The 19,329-nt window shown below is 43.4% G+C and overlaps 1 protein-coding gene across 6 annotated transcripts in view; it reads left to right on the top strand.

Annotated features, from left to right (window-relative positions):
- The window catches only part of slit1a (slit homolog 1a (Drosophila)), a 68,241-nt gene that overhangs the window by 17,491 nt on the left and 31,421 nt on the right, over window positions 1-19,329 (top strand). The window contains exon 1 of one of the 6 annotated variants that reach the window (XM_037271018.1): window positions 4,613-4,617. The exons of the other annotated variants lie outside the window; for them this stretch is intronic. The gene's annotated coding sequence lies outside the window, so the exon portion shown is untranslated. Of the gene's footprint in view, window positions 1-4,612; window positions 4,618-19,329 lie in introns of those variants that run through there. 6 annotated transcript variants of the gene reach the window in all.

Here is a 19,329-nt window from a genome sequence, read left to right as displayed (position 1 = left end):
ACAATGCCAAGTGCTCTGATTTCTCTGTATTTTGTTACGGGCAGTTGCAATATTTTCCACTGTTACAAATAAGTCTAGACTTGAACATCCCAGGTGCGTTGCTGGATGTATTCCAAGTAGACACAATAACACGGCTTTTCGTCACTCAAGTATAAAGAGCAGTATTTATAACCACCCACGATTATATCACTACATCATCCCCAAATTTAGGAAAATAGCAGCCCACTCCTGTCCCGTGTCCCCATCAAAAATTTAAAAAGATGCCTCAGAGCAATTCATTTGGCAGCAGTGTGGAATATTTCATGATTAATTTTGGTACGTTTTCCTTCCTTCTCACAAAGAACAACGCTGTAAGGCGAACGGCTCAAAAGAACAATTTAGTCGCCCGGGGAAAGCCTGGCATTAGGAGAGAGATTTGGGGATTTTTATTTGTATGTGTGTGTAATTAGCGGTTTTAGACACATCCCTTGATCCTCTTCCCTATGGCTAAACTCTCCTACGCTGTCTGTCGGTAGGGTTCACGTCCATTCTTTACACTTGAGTCCCTTTGTTCTTCATACTCCACAGACTCTGCTGTACCTTTTGTTAGAAGACAACCTAAATTCCAGCTTTACATCATACAGTCAGTCTAAAGCTGGGAAAGCTTTGGAGGGAACTGTTGAGCCAGGGAAGTCATCTCCTCCCTCTATTTTATAGGCCAGTTTTAAAACTGTACTACTAAATCGTAAGAAAGAAAGGTTGTCAGCGCTACAAACCTTCACAGCAATTTTTTTTTCCCGTCAGTGTTACTTCTTTACAAAGAGACCGCTCTGCGGATAAGAGTAAAGGCCGTGCAGGATTTATTATTATTATTTTTTAAATATTTCACTGCTACAAATCAAGTCAAGCCTTGCAAATTTCTAAAGGTCTGTCAATCCTGTAGCTGAATGTGTGTCATCATCATCGTTTTAAAGTCCGCTTTCCAGGCGCCGCTGGGTTGGACTGTTTCATCATCGTGTGTGTGGTTAAATAGATAAATAGACCTTTCCTTTTTATAGTACAGCAGGAAAACAATCGTGACACGATGCATTTAGTATTGATTGTGAAGGCACCACTGGGAGTCAGGGGGATGAAAAAAATACGGAAAACTCCAATTTGAACACATGATTCCAGTTAGAACTGCATTTTCAGTTAGATAAACGTGTTATGCTTGAGTGGAGGGAGGACAGAGCAAAATGAATCGTCGGATGGATGTGAAGATGATAGCGTGTGACAGAAGCAGCTAATAAATACCATGTGGATTTAGCGAATGGAGTTGGCAGAAAGGAGCAAAGCGAGGGGCATACAGAAGAGGGATTGGCTTCCTCCAGAGATTCCGAAAGGATTCTCATCGGTAGAGGAGGATGCAACCCAGTCCACCTGCAGAGGAGTATTAGCCAAAAGGTCCATCACCACTTCAAAGACAAACTCTGCCGAAGGAGGCCTGGAAGAAACGATGGAGGATAGCGGAAATACATGTAGCGATAAGACCAGAAAGCTTGTCCATCCCCCGTTATTAACTGTCCCTCACTTCCTTTCTGTCATCTTCTTTGTCACACCCTCCTTATCACCTCCCCGTCCATGACTTCCTCTCTGTGTCTTATCAGTATATTCAACACCTGGCTGCCCCCAGATGCAAAGCCTTCCTTCATTCGTCTTCCCCCTTTGCTGGATTTCTCCATCCGCTGGCTTAAACAAAATGGCCCGGGGACTGGATTTTCTGACGAGCCCCAGGTTGCGGTAATGAGATTGCAGACGCTTTCATGTGGAGATCAAACCCGATGGGTAGGGGGTGGTGGGGGTCTTGTTGGTGCTGGTCTTAGTGGAGTGGATATTCCCAGCACAGGACTTGAGAGTGGGCTCAGTCCAGCGCGCCGATATGTGGACAGTTCCCATGAAGCCAAGACGACCTCAGCATGACACACAATAGCGTTAAAGAATGGAACAAATCATTGTAGCATTCCTCTGTCCAACCTAATACATTTCCTGATATTTACAGCCGCAGAAGGTCAAACGTTTCAAGCAGGACAACGGCATAAGTCAGAAATCAATGGCAGGCGCAGACTAATACACATTTTCTTCTATTCCTCTCTGCTTGCTCTGCGAAAGAGTCAACACCTCATAAATTCACCATGAGAATAAGTAGTCCCCGGGGACAAAGGCAGACTGACTCGGGCTATATTTGAACAGGCGGGTGCTCTTTGATTTGACTTTGCCCAGTAGAATCAATGCCACTCCCTAAATCCCTCCATACCCAGGCCCATTAAATCCTCCCAAAAGCAAGCTGTAGATATATGTGTGTGGGAGGGGGTCTTTTAATCCGTAACGCTCAGCCACACGGCATCACTACTCCCTCCCCCTGACACCTTTATTAAACTGACGGGAAGGAATTACCTTGAAGTCGTATATTAGGAGACTGTATAGGATGCAACATGTTGATTGGAGGATTTATTTTATCTGACATTTTGTTTTATGAATTCCAAATGTTATGATCATAATGCATGGGTGGAGTTCTTGTTATGTTGAGTGACTGGGTCTTAAAATTTGACTGATGTTACCCAAAAAAAAAATTCTTTGAAATCTCTACCATAAACCTGCCCTGTTTAAGCTCAACACAGTTCAAAATCGGACAGCCTCTAAAATGTTGGAATTTGACATTAAATGATTCCATAGGAAGGGATGGAAACAAAAATAATGTCACTATCATAAAACCACATACAGTCGGGCCATTTTAAGGGCCATTTTACGGATATGCCGATGTGTAAAATGTACAGTCGGTGGGTCGGTTGGTGTGTGCCGTACTCAGAGGAAGTAAAGGGATATGCCCAAGTACCACTTCATAAAGCTGTTGTGAAAGAGAAGGAGCTCATTCATGGCTAACAAAGACTTTTCACATGAGCAAGCTAACACACAGCCCTACACTTCCTCAACACACTTTTTACCCATTTTATTTCTCCTCTTATCAGTCTGTTGCCCCGTTTTCTCTCAAGTCTTTGTCATAGGTTAATTGGTTGAACAGCTCAGACTGATGCAGAACCTTTGCAAGGAATTTTGGCAGAGCAAAAATGGCAGCTGGCTTCATCAAATGTGGATCTACGATAAATATCTCAGAGAAACGACGACAGCTTGACTTTTCTCACATCGTCTTTTAATAGTAAATCTTTCATGGTTTCTATGGAGACTGGAATGGCAGTGTTGTTATGCTGCCCTTGGGCAATCTCACCCTCATCCACCTTCCTACCTGTGGTTGTGGATATAAAAAGATAGTGTTGTATCCGAGTTAACACATTCACTCCGCAAAGTTTACTGTAGTTTCACAGACCAATTAAATCTTCTTCTTAAGTCTAATATTCTTCTTCCATATAGGAGTTTGAAGTATAAACTTTTCTGAGCGCTGCAAGACCAACCAGCGACAATCAGTTAGGTTAGGAAATCCCAGCCTGGTTTCCCAAGCTAGCACCCTCATTGTGACATGGTTAGACGTGTCCCGACACCATTCCCATCACCCCTCATCCCCTCCATCCCCATCCCTCCATCCCTCCCTCTATCTCCAGAGAATTGCTTGCCCTTTCGCTCAAGCCATTCCGTCTCCTTGGAGCTCATTGTTCTCGGTTGCTAGGTGATAGCCGGGGCCTCATTTGGTCACCTTGGATACAGGGGGAGGCCTGGGTATTTGGTAAAGGGTCAGGGCTGCCAGAGGTGACTTGAAGGTGTGTGTGAGACGACATTTACGTATATTGTTAGCCATCAAAGTGTGTGTGCGTTTGTGTGTATGTGTGAGCTGGTTTGTGTGTGTGTTTGGTTAAGGGTCAGGCGTGACAGAGTGGGTACAAAAGTGTAGGGTGTGCCCAGCCCCTCCTTTGCCATTTATTAGCCTATTCAGTCACCCACTCCCCTGCTCACAGCCAAACTGGGCCAGGAGGCAGCGGAGCTGTCACTCAACACTTTGGGGGAGGGGCAAAAGACATAATTAATGTACATTATATGGATCTAAGGAGGAAACTCGAATAGCGGTTGATGGAGCACAGACCTCAACCAAGGCAGAACTTTGAAATTGTGGGGCGGTATATTTTTGTGTTTGTTAGTTGCAGGGTATTTACTGGTTCACAAGGAAAATAAGGAACATCTTACTTTTTACGGTTTCTGGTAAAAAAAACTTCCTGTTTCGAGGGGTATGATGAATGATGGAACTGCACAACTTTTTTTTTGAGTGGCAGGAACTGTTCCATCATGGGGAAAGTTGGGGGGAAATGTTGATGCGCCGTATTTTCTATTTGCGTCCAGCTACTTTCTGATTCACTAAGCACGATGACGGGAACATTTCCGTTGTGATGCTTATTTTTATCCCAGTATGCCTTTTGTGCTGAGATGTAATGGAAGAAGTAAGCAATCACTATGATGAGGAGACTTGTTTTTTTGGGATGTTCGATACTGTTGGTGGGAGTCACACCTGCCCTTGTTTTCGTCTCTGGCTCTCTCCCTCTCTTTTTTTTCCATCCGTACTGAGCCCCTCTCAGTCTGTAAAACACCCACTGGGGGATAGCCTCTTTGTCAAGCAACCCTTCTGAATTCCCATCCACTACCGTCAAGCCGGTCTCGGTCTTGAAGAGTCCTGGAGTGCCTTTCATGAACCTCCACCACAACAACGTACATTCACACACAAACCAAATTGTGTTGTTGCCAAGACTGAAGTACAGATTGAAAAAGTACAAGGGGAGGGCAGGGAACAATCTAGAAGCATATTTGACCAAATTAACTCATTATTAAGTTTCATCTATGCCATATGTGCTTTTGTATAAATTTAGAGAAAATCCTTCACAAATCTAGCATGTCTTTAGGGAAGGGAAGAAGTTGTTGCAATAGGAGTCCGATTCCATGTTTTCTTCCATTTTCGCTTCCTGTTGGTGTCATGGCCAGGTGTCTTTTCTCTCCATTCTTTAATGCTCAGTTTCTTCACAGTTGCATCAGTGAGCCCTTGGAGCGAAACCTTTAATGAGGACGATGAGGTGACTCATCTCGTTGTGTTTTTTTGTGAGTCATCGCTGTGTATGTATGTCTTTTATCCAACTTTTTAGCACACAACTTTACATCTTCCGCCCCCTCATTTGTACGCTGCGGCAATCTTGGTGGTTCCCCCCCAGAATTTCTATTTGTCCTTAAATGTTGCCATGTATGAATTGTGCTCCAGATTGCCTTTCAACTGTTGCCATGTGTTCTCCAACACTTGTCATGAGTCAGATGAAATGATAAATTATAGCAAAAGAGTTATAGCTGATGGCAGATTCCAGAAGCACCCAAACCCATGCCACAAAAAATCATTGACTCATTTGGGGAGTCGCTTTTTCTGAAATACCTCTATGGTTACCCACAATCTGTTTTGGGACGGTGATCGAACTTCGACTAGATCATTGAAATGTTAAGAATCATTTGCTCCAGAATATCAATCATCTTTTGGCTTTTCCCATCACTTGCATTGTTTGTTCCTGACAAAAGTGGAGTTGGCATTTGAGTTGGCATTGATGTGCTGTTGACCCCCGATTGTGCCGTGTACTGCCGTGACTGTCTTTTGTTGGTGGAGGGCTAACCTTTCTTTGTGCCCGTGTTTGGTCCGGTAACCTTGCTTTTGTGCGACTGTGTGTCACAGAGTGTTGTGTGACTGCCCTTCTCCATAAATCACTGTCAGATTCCAACGGCACAAAACAAAGTGCTCGCCCAAAGCTCGGATATTGTTTGCGCGCATGTGGGCGCATCCACATCCGTTCTCGTATGTGCGTCAAGCCCTCGGCCCTTCATTAACCGGCAACTCGCAGAGTTTATGAAAATTTATTGAGTGTGAGATGGGCGCTTTTTCTTCAGATGAATATTGCAGGAGACGTCGTGTCGGGTGACACAACAACCCATCGATTTCAAGGCGACACCGAGGGAGGGGGGTGAAAGCAAAAAGGTTGAGAGAATGAGGTTGATCGCTGCTGCGTGATGGCATAAACTGGAGAATTTCTGTCACTGGGTGTGCGTGTGTGTCCCATACGGGCGGCCTTGATAAATAAATAATGAGTGAAATGAGAGCAGCTCTCCGTGGATCTTCTCCGTTTTTCATGGGAAGTGAATGTTTAGAACTCAACACACACACATTTCAGGACACGCTACATTCATGCTACTGGAGTTCACCGACATTCTCTTTTCCAGGAACATGGCGTAAAGTTCTAAGGCTATAGCTCCATATACACATTGAGACTGATTCAAACTTTAACCCTTACTGTATCCTTGACTGACTCGCTTCAAGAAAAAATACCAATGGAAAAGCATCCACGCAGACTCGAGCTGAGGAGGTACCAACAGGACTTAGCTTTGCATTCCAGACGCATTGACGGTAATCGGAAACAGTGAGGTGAAGGCTGAAGCTCACACACATCCACAAGCATGGCTATAAATGCCTTCCTTGTGTCGAGGCCGGGGAGCTTTAGTGAGCTCAGCAGGGTAAATACAGTGATAAAAGCAGGATTTGGCGGGGTGATTGCAATGGAAGGAAGCGGCGGGAAGGGAGAGAATTTATTCCTAATATCCCTGCAGGTCCAGACACGACAGACGCCCCGAGGCTTGTAACCAAACAGCGAGAGCGGCGCTGACTCACGGTTCCTGTTCTCGCTCTGCGGGCTGTCCTAACACATCGGCAGTTCCCTTGGGAAAGGCAACCTTCTCCTCAGGAGAAGACGGCAGACCCACCTTGCAGACAAAACTTGACCTTTTCTCGAAGCAATAGTGGCGCCGATGAGCCGTGAGTGAAAATGGAAGCACGGGAGAGGGTGGGGTGGGTGCTCGTGAGACAAAGTGAGGGATTTATAGGTGTCAAGAGGAGGCCGTGTGAAGATTCATTATTTTTTTTAAACATCACATTTCTAGGCAACTGAAGGAAAGGTCAAAAAGAAGGAAAACAGCAGACTGGATAGCGATTAGACGGAAAGATGGAAAATGGGTTGACGTTAGGGGATACTGCTTTGGAATGCTGAAGCGGTTTTAATTACAGACAGCCATATTGTACGCACACGCTTGGATTTGTGTGTAAATTTTTAGCAGTTCACTGGTTTCATAGTGATTGTTTTTTATTCAGTTAATGAAGTGACATCTTGGTAAAAATTCTTCAGTATAAGCAAATCTTGCATAGCGCATTAATTAGACTTTCAGGAGAAGCAGACTGGAGAATTATTATTTTTTTAATTCTAGTGTAGACCTGAGTGGCCTGAGTTCTGTGCGATAAAGAGGCCATAGTCTTTAAGCTATCAAAGGCGGAGTGACAGGATGTACTTAAACGTGCAGGCGATGTGGCTTTTTGTGCGCATAAAGCCATGAAGAGGAAGTCAGGATGGCGAGGTTAAGTGCGGTAATATCCTCTCAGGTTTAGGCTGCATGTGTGAAGGGGCGACGCTCACGCTTGTCAAAATGGTGGCAAACAATCTCCCGTCAAGTCCACTGGGTGTCATTTTAGGCTTTCGTCTGGCCCACATTGATCTGTCAGTGACTAAGTTAATGAGCGTGGACATGCGGCGCAAAGTCTTGCCACAAAGACATCAAAGTGCCGCCGCGGTGACTGACCTGCTGTGAGACTGGCCCCCGGGCAGACCCCCGGGCTGCTTGCGAGCCAGGAAGGGAGGGAAGGGGGAGCTCTTGGCACCATATGTAAGAAGCTCCTCCATCCTCCATGTCTGTCTGACAAACGTGAAGCATTCTCACACACTCGTAGCGGGTTTAGCTTGTGTTTGGGGCCGTAAGCGGGATTAATCGGAGAGCAGCGGCAATTTTGGAGAAGTCAATAGGATTCCTTCTCTCCGCTTGCGCTCACTGCTGGCTGCTTGGGAACTTGTGTGTTCATACACACACAGATGGAAAAGTCTTGCTTGCTACTTGGTAAACCATTGGCAAGTTGGCTTTTCTTTCCACTCTGTCAACAGTAAATAAAGAGGGGGGGCAGAGTCCGAGAGCAAATATTAGCTTATGTAGACAAAGGCATTCCAGACGGAGTTGTCACTCTCACTCGCTCATCCTTGAAGTTCCATCCTCCTCTCTGCCTTTATCTCCATCCAAACCTACTCAATTGGGAATGAAGAACCTCGGCCCAGTGCAACTTGAAGTGGGGTGTGTGGTCTAAATACATCCCAATGGACTCAACTCAGCTGATGAAAATCTAACTCTTAAATGTAATTAAATTCCCTGTAAATAAATAAAAAATACTTGTAGACTTCCCACACAGCAGAGAAGAGTGGCCAATGATAAATGATTAATCAAATCATAGATTTGATAAATGATAAATAGATGCTTCTTCATCTAGAGACTTTCTTATGCCTACATAGAGGGCCAATAAAAATATACACTTAAAGCCTCTGGTTTTTGGATGAAAGCCCACCGTGTCGTCACGGGGCTTTACAAAAATCCACACAGGAATGAAGAAAAAAAGTTTCTTGCATCACTGACACACATTTGCCTCCATCCATTTTACTCTTCCTCCCCCTGTCTGTCGTCTTCCTTACCGTGCGGCCTCCGAGAGTTCAGATGTCATCCTCATCCTTGTCAGGAGACCCCTAATGGATCGGTCACGCTCGGGGCCCTCCCGGCCCGCCTCCCTGAGCTGGGGTGAAAGGTCAAAGCTAGGGTGAGATAGTGAGCCCGGGGATGGAAACATCCGCTCGGCTGCGCCTCCGGCGTGGATTATTTTCTCTGCAAACAGCTTGTCCCATAGGCAAAAAGCTCAGCGGTAGAATACAGCAAACAAAATAAATAACACAGCTCAAGCTACAGGATGTAACATTGTCAGGTAAGCATACAAATGCAGCCCCCCCACACACACACACACACGTCTGGCATATCCATCATATCCACTCGGGGGCCTTGAGAGGACACCTATGCAGACTACACAAAAATGTGTGTTTGTGTGTGCGCATTCAGCCTCAGTTGTGATTAATTCCAAAGCATTTGTGTGATCTATTGCCCATCAAAGAAACAAAAACCAAATGTATGTGTGGCTACAAGGCAAGTCAACACACATGATGATGTATGAGGGTCAGACAAACTTTCTCTTTGAGCAGTCAATGTTCTTGACTTGTGGTTTTCTAATTTCAAAGCTGTTTTCTAAAGTGTTTGGTTCATGATATGCTGCTGATACGTATGTCAGAATCTCATCTGGCAACATTTATTCTGCCACTGCATTTTCATTCAGATTTTTGTTTTGACCCTCCCGCATCTTTGTTAGTACTCAAGCTTGCGGTGCATAGGGCCCTCTGGAAATGGCTTTGTTTTTTTTCCATCATTATTATTTGGCTAAATCATTCTTTTCAGGGCTTTTACGTTCAAATGTTCATCCTCGAGCAACACTTACTTGTGGTTTCACTTTCATTTGGTTGCCATGATTGATGGAAGAAATTGTTAATTGCCGTATAAGGTCAAAACAGAAGAATAGTTCTGCCTACACTCATGTGGGAGGGGGAGATGGTGAAAATAAAATGCTGGTAATTAGGAAGTCTTTATAGGGACACTTTGGTAGCATTAATGCTTTAACTTGCTTTAAAGTTGTATCAAATCCTCCCTGCAGTTCATCTTCCAACTTTCAAGTGCGAGGAAGCGAATCCCCGTTCATCGTTGCTTGCAGCTGTAATTATGATGCTTTGTTTTTCCTCCACTCAACCCCCCCTTTCAGTCCCCTGGGTGATGACTTTTAATTTCATGCCCCTTGCTCTGGCAGTTGCTCCCTTAGAGTTTGCAATACACAACTCCCAAATAAACACAAATATGCATGCATGCTTTCCACTCGGCTTCCGCGCAAATATCTACGAGCGGTGATCCAGACCACATGATGTCAAAGGCCTAATATCAGGAAGTTGGTGTTGGAAAAACAAAACAAGCCCCCCCACCCCTTCCCACCCCCTCGACTTTATTCCCATTTATACATCACATCCGTCATTGTTGCAGTAAATCATTGGCCTCATCTGGCTAACTGTGAACGCTAACTGTACTGGCACACATTCATTACTCCACACAGACAACTCTCAACCCTCGGGGAGTTATCATTCTCCATGTTAATGCTTGTGAATGATTGATGTTGTTCGTCCTACATTATGTTCCGCTCTATCTGTGAGAAAAAATGCCTGTTTTCCTTTGCTCAGGATCATGTTTATATCCAGACCGACCTGTCAAGTTGAGTTATTATGTTGAAATACACCTTTGATGGGCTGATTTCTTGGGAGGTTCGACAAAGACCTGCTTTATTATCAACCTGCTAGTGTGTGTGTGTGTGTGTGTGTGAGAGAGAAAGTGTGTGGGTGTTCTGCCTGTGGTAATAATCTGCGCCTACGGCTACGCTTCTGCAAGGGTTCATTAACCCTAAAAGACCAGTGAGTCACATCTGATGCTCTATCGCATAATGCGGGCCGGCTGCCACTAAATGAACACACCTCGGAGCAATAGTGTGGAACCTATATATGGGCCAAAATATTTACGAGCCGGCCCACCTTTATGCAGTTCATTTGACTTCATGAGAGTGCAATATCGTTTTCTGGCAGTTGCCTGTCCATGATTCATACCTGCCTTACCTTCAAAAACATCATCACCTCATGCTCAAGTTGGTTTTAGTGTGATGGTCATGACCACACATTACAATGGTGGCCGTTAGCTGAAAACCATATGGATCATTTTGGCTGTGAACAAATTTGTCCAGTAAATCCAAAATATAGTCAAACCTTTAAGATCATCACCCAAGCCTGAGAATGAATCATTTTCTGTTTTATTGAATTTAATATGAATTTACTTCTACACTTGTACAACAATTTACAATTGTTATTTACAAATTGCACGGTTACAGTTTGAACTTTTGATGGATGATTTCTATTTCCTATGAGGAAAAAGTCCAGAATATGAACAAGCGGTGGGTAGCACCGGAGGGATCCAATTCAATTTGTGTCCGTCCTCTCCTTGAAAAGAGAGTTTCTTTTCAGGGACGCTTGTAATGAATAAACCACAGGGATCACTGTGACCAATTTTCTTTGGAGCCACAGCAATGATTCCTTTGAATATTGTTCAAAGCGAGGTCCGGCGTAATCCCCTGTAAAAGATGGTTTGAAATGCTTGTCTCGCTCTATCGTCTCTCACATGGCAGTTCTTCCCTCATGCCCTGCCCATATTATACGTAGGCTGTCAGAGTGGGAGAAAGAGGGTATTCCACGGCAGAGTGGGGGACCAAGTAAACATGCCGAATAATCACTAATGTCCATTGTTATGCTGAAGGCGACTCCCGCCCACTGCAGCACAGCTGGGACCAACTTCATTGTCCTCTCTTCTCACTGTCACTTTCTGTCTTTCTCACAAATAGAACACACACAGCGCAATGGACAAAACACAAACACACATTTGAGCTCCATTTGAGAAAGATTATTGACATTTCCTCACCTTGAGCTATCACAATTAAATGCCTAATCTGAGTTACTCAAGTCTACCAGCGCTAAAATATAAGCCTGATTTACTCACTCACTGTGCAACGTTGCTTTTTCCTGGAGCAATTCCATCACTGTGTGGGATTTCCAGCGTCTCCGCTGAGTAGTCCCACCACGCCGTCTTGTCTCTTAACCGAGACTGTGACGCTCGCGAGACATCTTCGTCAAACATTCTGGCATTCACCCTGAAACTGTTTGTGGAAGTGTGTATAAATATAAAGAGCAACCAAAAATATAATCATACCAGGTCAAACCGGTCCCCAGAAAGACACAAACTATCCCCGTGGCTTGGGTACCTTCTGTCTCCTAGCAACCAGAAGTGGCCTTTTGGCAGCGAGTCAGTTTGGCCTGACAACCCATATAGAAGTAGAGCAATTGGAAAAGTTAAGCCATCTACTTATTTGCACTAGTAGCTAGCAGAATAAAATACTTTCAGCAGTTAGTTCTTATTTTGACTTTTTTTTGTTTCTTCCTTAATGAATGGTGACACAGAAGAATAAAAACAAATAATATTCTGAACACATCAAATCTGTTCTGAGTAATGGTGATGTAAATAGTGGGAGCCCTGCTGGTCCCATCTGGGGGTAATCTGTTCTTTAAAAAAAAAAAATAAAAAATATTCAAACGGCGTCTCTATTAACACCGTCTGCTTAGGCTCCAAGGTGCAACAGTTTGTGAGCCAGTCTTATTGCAGCTTTGGTGAGTGCGAGTTAACGAGCAATAAATGCCTTTCTTAAACTGGTCTGACGATATTGTTTCTTAAACCTAACCCTAACCCTTCTTTTTCTTGATAGTTGTAGGTTCTTCTTCTGTGTCATTTTTTTGGCCAGTTCCTCTTTTTGAATGAAAATCTTTGTTTTCTTTTCTGGCCCTCCTTGCACCCGTGTTCAGGTGGACAATTTTGCTTTCAGAGCCCCAACCAATATGCCATTACAAATTCATAGAAGACCTTACGTAAGAATAAATCACATTTAAAAAATCCCTCCCATGCTTTTGTACACATCTGGTTTTATCATCACATTTGACAATTTTAAGCATAAAAGTCGGAGTCCGGAGTTAAACAGCCCAAACTTTGTTTTGTTGCCAAAATAAGTGAAGCAGAGCTGTCTGCCTCCCTGACTGCCTCATGTAATATTCATGCAAGGTTCCCATGGTCTCAGAGACCCTGCAGTTATTTATTCATAGCTTCATGAATGCCTTGATTGACCTCTGACATATACACACTTGTCACAGAGAAGAAGCCTTGCACACACACAAGAAACACACACACAATGTTTAGCTGACCAGTCACTAACCTCCTTACTTACGTAACAGGTTGTTTGGAGTGGACTAGCAGTAGTAGCCTGCATGCTTTCATCAATATGGATTTGTATGAATTTAACAATTAGAATTCATGGCCCTTACTTGAAATGAATTTGAAGACCTTTGATCGGTTTCTCGGCACTTACCTCAATGTAATTCTATTCTTTTTTTTGGGTGAAGTATCAGGAAGAGCTTATCTTGTCTTCCGCAAACCGCACCGTCACCCGCATTTTGTGATTAGCACCAAACACAGGGCGCCGAGATACTGTCAACGTTGGCCTGAATCACTGCTTTTCTGAATTGCCATCTTGCTGCGAGGAGATAAGTCAGACGTGTGTGTATATATGCTTTGAAGGATACACTGGTGTGTGTATGCTAGACGATAAGGTTATTTATGAGTTGACTTGAGTCGTAGACTTGACGTGGACCACAATGCATCTGTCTCATCCATCATGGCGAGTAGAGTATAAACGCCACAAACGAGTTTTATTCTTCTATCATGTCAGCCCCCATAGAAGATCTAAATTTCCCGCCATGACACCGACCAAATTTTTGCTAAGCCGACACTATCCTGGCAGTGATACTTTACATTCATTGATACTTTTAATTAAGGTTTTATTGGATCTTTTTTTGAAAAGGAATTAAATACCACTGTTTTAATGTTATGCTACTAACATGAGGGACATCAATAAGTCACATTAGTACTGTCAGCTCCTTGTGCCACTCCAGTATGTTGGTATGTTTGTCGGACTTAGCAACAGTAACTTTGGAGTGCAAATGGTCTATTAACTCTTCATGCTCATTTTTCACTCAGGCCCGCTCTCTTTGCATAGCTCTTTGCAACTCTTCACTCACAACCAAGTGTATGCGGGCCATTAAGTGTCTTCGAGTGTTGATTGAAATAGCCCCCGACAGTGTGTATTTAAGTGACAGTCCTCTGATCTGCCGTCCCCGACCAAGCTTGTGGTTAGGTGTGCTGGATCTGTCAGCGCTTCAAGACAATAAGTCTGACCTCGGACCAGCGCTTCCAGGAAAAGCTGCTATTTGATACTCACCATTCGTTTTCCACTTTATAGGTAGACGTTCATTCTCAAAGAAGCATCTTTAACTAGTTTAAATGACTTTCTGCTTTGCTTTAACTCCCATTGAATGCTTTGCATTAGTATTAAATGTGTATTTCTTAGCGGTCCTTAGAGATAAAACATAATCATTTCTCTCTTTAATGTACCAAGGTATTTGTGGACTGTAAAACCTCATAAAAAAACAATCATTTAAAATTTGTGATATATCCTAGGGCGCAAAATATGAACTGCGATATAATAGAGGGAGCACCTGCAATTGGTAGATACCTGCATTATTCAAATTTGCTGCAAGTGCTGTAAGCCAAAAGATAAATCACAGTACAGTGCATCAATAACATCTAGTTTCATCGTTATAGCTGATGGCACTAATAATGGGCCTTCTGAGAGGTGTATGTTTCCATGAGCCCCCTTTTTCCTCCCATCTTTTCTCCTCCTTCTCTTTCCTCTATTGTCTACCTTGATGGATGGATGAGGCTCGGCCATGTCCGGGTCCAAAGCCCCCCAACCCTTCCTTCTTCCGACCGCGCCTGTAGGCGCTCGTCATGATCGATGTCGCCCAGCCGCCCTCCCTGGCTCAGCTTGACTGCCAGTGAAAGCTTTGGACACACTCCGAAACACAAGCAGACATAATGGCAGAGGAAATGAGGGTGAATCGAGAGCCGGCGAGGCGGGATAGATTTTCTCCCATCTTTCTTCACCGTATTAACTCTTTCGTTTGCTTCACGGGTGGCAGGAAGGCATACCCGCCAAATATACGCGCACATGTGGTATTTCGGAGCGCACAAATTCACGAGGACATCATGAATCATTTACAGTGAAAGCAGAGATGTGGGCAGCAGTTAAACCGCATTCAGTGTGTATGTGCCTGCGTGTGTCTGTGTGTCGGGCCCTCATGTGGACTTGATAAGTTCCACTGACATTGTGTTTTCTCTTGGTGGTTGCAGAGTGTTCCAGTTTAGGTCCACTGTGTGTTTCTCATTGGCCGCTGAGCCGAAGATGATTAGAGTGGAGTCCATCCATGAAATCCCCTTTTGCGTGTGGATATGTGTGTGACATCATAAGCGTGACAGACACACTCTGTTGTCTTAGCTGAAGTTTTCAACATTAAAATAACACAAACCGTCGAATACCTCGCGGAGAGTTAGATATATAGATGATGATGGCGCTGTGACAAGCCATAGGGTCCCTTGGAAATGAGATAATGCTGCATGATGACTTATTTCCTGAAACCCACATGAATAAACACAGAACGCGAGAAGGTTGAGGAAAGCAAGACGATAGTGAAGTGAACCCCCCCCGCTTCCTTGCTGACTTTCTCCCCAGCTGTTTGTTCTACTTCTGCGAGACTCCAGTCGAAGTGAGCTTTCAAAAAATGAGAAATGTATGAAGATCTACAGACAAACAGATGCTATTCACTTGTGCAGTGTTCGGTATTAGTGGCATATTTGTTTTTCATTCCACTCTTTGTAGACGACTATATTTAGACGGAAGGAACAACTTTCTCCTCCTCTGGGATTTTGTTTGACAATATTCCTCAAACATTTCGACATGTTTCTCCTTCCCCCTGCATTCACTCTCCTATCCCCTATCAACTGTTTATAGTTAACTTTTTGGTTCTATTCCATTCTATTGGAAGCTTTCATCTCAAATGCCGGCGTCAACATTATATTCATATTATATGCTGACCTTGACATCGCTACATGTCGACGTGCTTTAACGTCAGACGTAAACACTGACACAAAGCGAAGACACAACAGAGGAGACATGTTTATAATTTACACGGCGCGAACGAGAACGCGCGGAGAGAAAAGAATGACAAAGGAAGGTGTCGAGATTGTCTTGACCACACACAGAAACACTTATTCACTCTCTCTGGGCCACACACACACACAAGCTTACACACTCACCTGTGTTTTGGAACACACCCAAAAAGCCTTGCGGCTTGAATCCTCACCTCCCTTCACGTTACTCCCCCCCACTCTTAACACCTCCTCTTTTTTTCATGTGCTTGACACTGCAGCTTTATTCTCCTCTGCAGGTCTTTGTATCGCAGCCAACAAAACGTCTGCACATCTTTTCTTAACAAATGGTTCTTTATACTGTACACTCAAACCTCAAGGTGTGGGGAGCAATGAAGAGTTAATATATGTTATTGAGTTTATTCTCTTCTATTATTTCTATGTAATTGCTTAATTCATATTTCTCTGCGGTTGGCTGCTTTTTCAAAGCAGCTGTAATAGAGAGGGTGCACACTTCCATGCCATGTCTGATTAGGCCATCATTAACTGCCACACCTTGTATTTTTTTACACTGCCTTCTAGCTACTCAAAGACCAGCTGAATTACTCCAAGACCTAACAATACAATCAAACTCCCTTCTGTCCCTATTTGCTGAACCTAAGCACAAAACGACATGGAAGGTCTGAATCAATCCTCGTGGATGTATGCAGATTGTGCTTTTTTGCTCCTACCTAACATTACCTTGGTCATGCAAAGTAAATTTTGTCATTTAATGCCAATGAATGCATGAACATTTTAAATAATCAGCAGGAAGGGGAAACGCACATTAAAAAAATTAGTGAGCTATTACCACTCTTTTTGTGTTATGTTTTGTCTGGAATGTAAAACCAGTCGACATTTATGCAGTGTTTCTATCTACGGTAATTTACTGGTTTGATGGCAGGTTGAGGCGCTCATGGTTGCGATGTGGTTTTTCATGTCTGTACTGTATTTTTATTTATTTTTTTACTGTGAAGGGAGGAAGAAAGTAGTTAGCAGTTAGTGGCAGCACACTAGCACTCCTTTTAAAAGCCCCCCACACACCCCATTAACTGGCTTAATGAGAACGTAATCAGGCCCATTCCCATACCTGCTTTTTGTCCTTTTCACTCCTTGAATGAAATTAAAAGTGTGCCGGCAAGGTCACTTATCGCGCAATCGAGTCGAGAGATGTCGAAAATAAACACTGTTTGCACATTGTTGAATAGGCACACTGTGTGCAGCCCTTTTAAAAGTGTCAGCAGTTTTGCTTAGCATGACATTCACTGAACATTTAATTTTATTGTTTTCTCAACCGTTATTTTAATCGTTGTTCACAAGACACAGATAAATGTTTGATTGCGTAAAGGTCACACCCAAGTCAGACCCTCCAAAAATGCAGTCCAAAGACAGATTGATTGTAGCGATGGGCCGGTGAAATGAGAGCAGTTGAGAAAGCAGCAACAAAGATTCTGAGCCAAGGTTGCACTGCTTTGGAAATAGTCAAGCGTTTTTGTTGAAAGATTTCCATCCGTCGCTTTCAAGTTGTTTTGTGGAATCCAAGTATTCAACATGCAGTCAGACAGCTGCGGCAAAACCTCACAAAGACACCTGCGGAATATTTTTTGCTCTATTGAAAAACTGGTTCTTTCCTCACATTTGTTGTTTTAAGAAGGATATCATTGACCCTGTTTAGGCTGATTCTATAGCAGCTATTTTCTTGGAAGGGTGGGCAGAAAACGCAAGCAGATACAAATAGTGAAGTTCGGTGAGTGTAGGGAAGAACTCGAGATTTTCTCATGCATCCTTAAATGGCAGTATATGGTTGAAAACAATTAAAGCAATCCATCAAATAGCCAAGATCAATCCATCTATTATTTGAACGTCTGTGTCAACCACAACTGGCAACCAAGCGTGAAGGCAAAGATTGTGAAATCATAAGGATTTGAAAGATGCCATTGTATGCTTTGGCGTGGAATGCATATGTCAATGTAGTTGTTTCATTTATGATGTTTTCATTTAAACCTTGCATATACTCTGCTATACATGGCCACAGACTCCCACACCGTAGAACCAGATGCCCTGAGGCTTTTCTCTGGAGAAGTCTTACCCATTTGTCTTTTTCGCTGTCCGAAATAACTCATTCGCCCTGCGCAACCTCAAATAATGATGCTCACCGATCGTCAAGTTCTCACGACCTTTGTGTCTCGAGCCCACGAGGGTTTCAGCATGAACCGTTTGTTTGTGGGCGTATGATTGCAACTACCTTTTTTACAACACTGTTGACTGTTAAAAGTGAGCCGGATTGTTCATGTTGACGATTAAAAAAATTAAAAAAAAGACAATTAAAAAATAGACGCATGCAGGTTTGTCGTTGTTTAGGAAACTTCATCACGACTGTGGCTCTGGCTTATTCACATTGACGTTAATTGCTTTAGTACGTTAACTGACAGTTGGCTGTGTCTCTTCCAGACAGTGCCAACACGCAGCTCCGTAACTTGAGAAAGATGATGATGAGTGGCTGAAAGTAAACATAACCTACATTTTATCAATTCAGCCTGTAACTACAAATATTAAAACACACAAAACCAGCGTTTACCAACTTGACATAGTATGTAGGAAACAAATGTGTCGTTTTGTGATTGGTGGCATTGACGTCCCTGCACTTACGCAACACCGCTAAGCACGTTTTACCATGCTGAAGAGAATCAGTGTTGCGAGCGATATTTATGCAGCTTACCGAGATAGAGATCAGAGGTTAATGATGTGAATCAGACAGGAACCAGACATTACTTTTCAACATAAGGCTAATCTCTAGACCAGGCGCCTACAGCTATGTCTGATAGTGTTGCTAATTACGCCAGAGATTCTTGCAAACAAGCTTATCAGTGCCAAACAATTGCATTGTTTGTCGTGCAGTCTTCACAAAGCCCAAAAATGACTCGGAGACTGAAATCCATATAGCAAAGGCACACCTTCAAACATATGTGCGAGCCAATCATTAGGGCTACAATGGGAATGAACTGTGAGCAACGTCACCTACGGAGAGCCTGGCTACCTAATGAACTAAATGCCCACCCCGGGCTATGTTGTGCATTAACGTAAATCTATACCAGCTCTGGCACAGCCTCACTCAGTTCACACACCTGTAATATAAAGAAAATACTTTCAAGCATCCCCTTGTGTTTGCAAATTGACATCATCCCATTGCTCCATTCAAGGCCTGAAGGCTTAAACTGGAGCCAAATGGTCTACACATCATGCGAATGCTGCGAGACGCCGCCTCGTGCAGCGAGTGACGAGCATTTGACAGTTTGCTTTGTGACATATAGAGTGAATAGATTTGCACAAGTCGAGTGACGTCTGCAGGTTACGACCTCTGCTCCTGTTTCTTTTACCTGACCGCGTCTGCGCTTTGCTCCTGTTTAACCTCATTCTGAGACCTAAACAGCCTGAGGTTGTATTACAAAACAAACACATTAGAAACATTTCGTAGGATAAAAGATCTGAATGATGGAGAAACTAGCTATGTTTTTACATACATACACATACATAGAGACGGACTGTATAAATATAAATATATAGTATATGGTGCATTCTTGTGCACGGGCCCCTAAGTGGAAAGGACATGTTTTGGTCTTCACTAACAATGCCAGATTGCCTGTTAACTGTAAAATGTCTGTTTTGAGTGCTGGA

The sequence above is a fragment of the Syngnathus acus genome, chromosome 15 (genome assembly GCF_901709675.1).
Source record: "Syngnathus acus chromosome 15, fSynAcu1.2, whole genome shotgun sequence".
Classification (NCBI taxonomy): Eukaryota; Metazoa; Chordata; class Actinopteri; order Syngnathiformes; family Syngnathidae; genus Syngnathus; species Syngnathus acus.
Note: the sequence above shows the minus strand (reverse complement) of the source record. Positions and strands in the feature narration are given on the sequence as shown.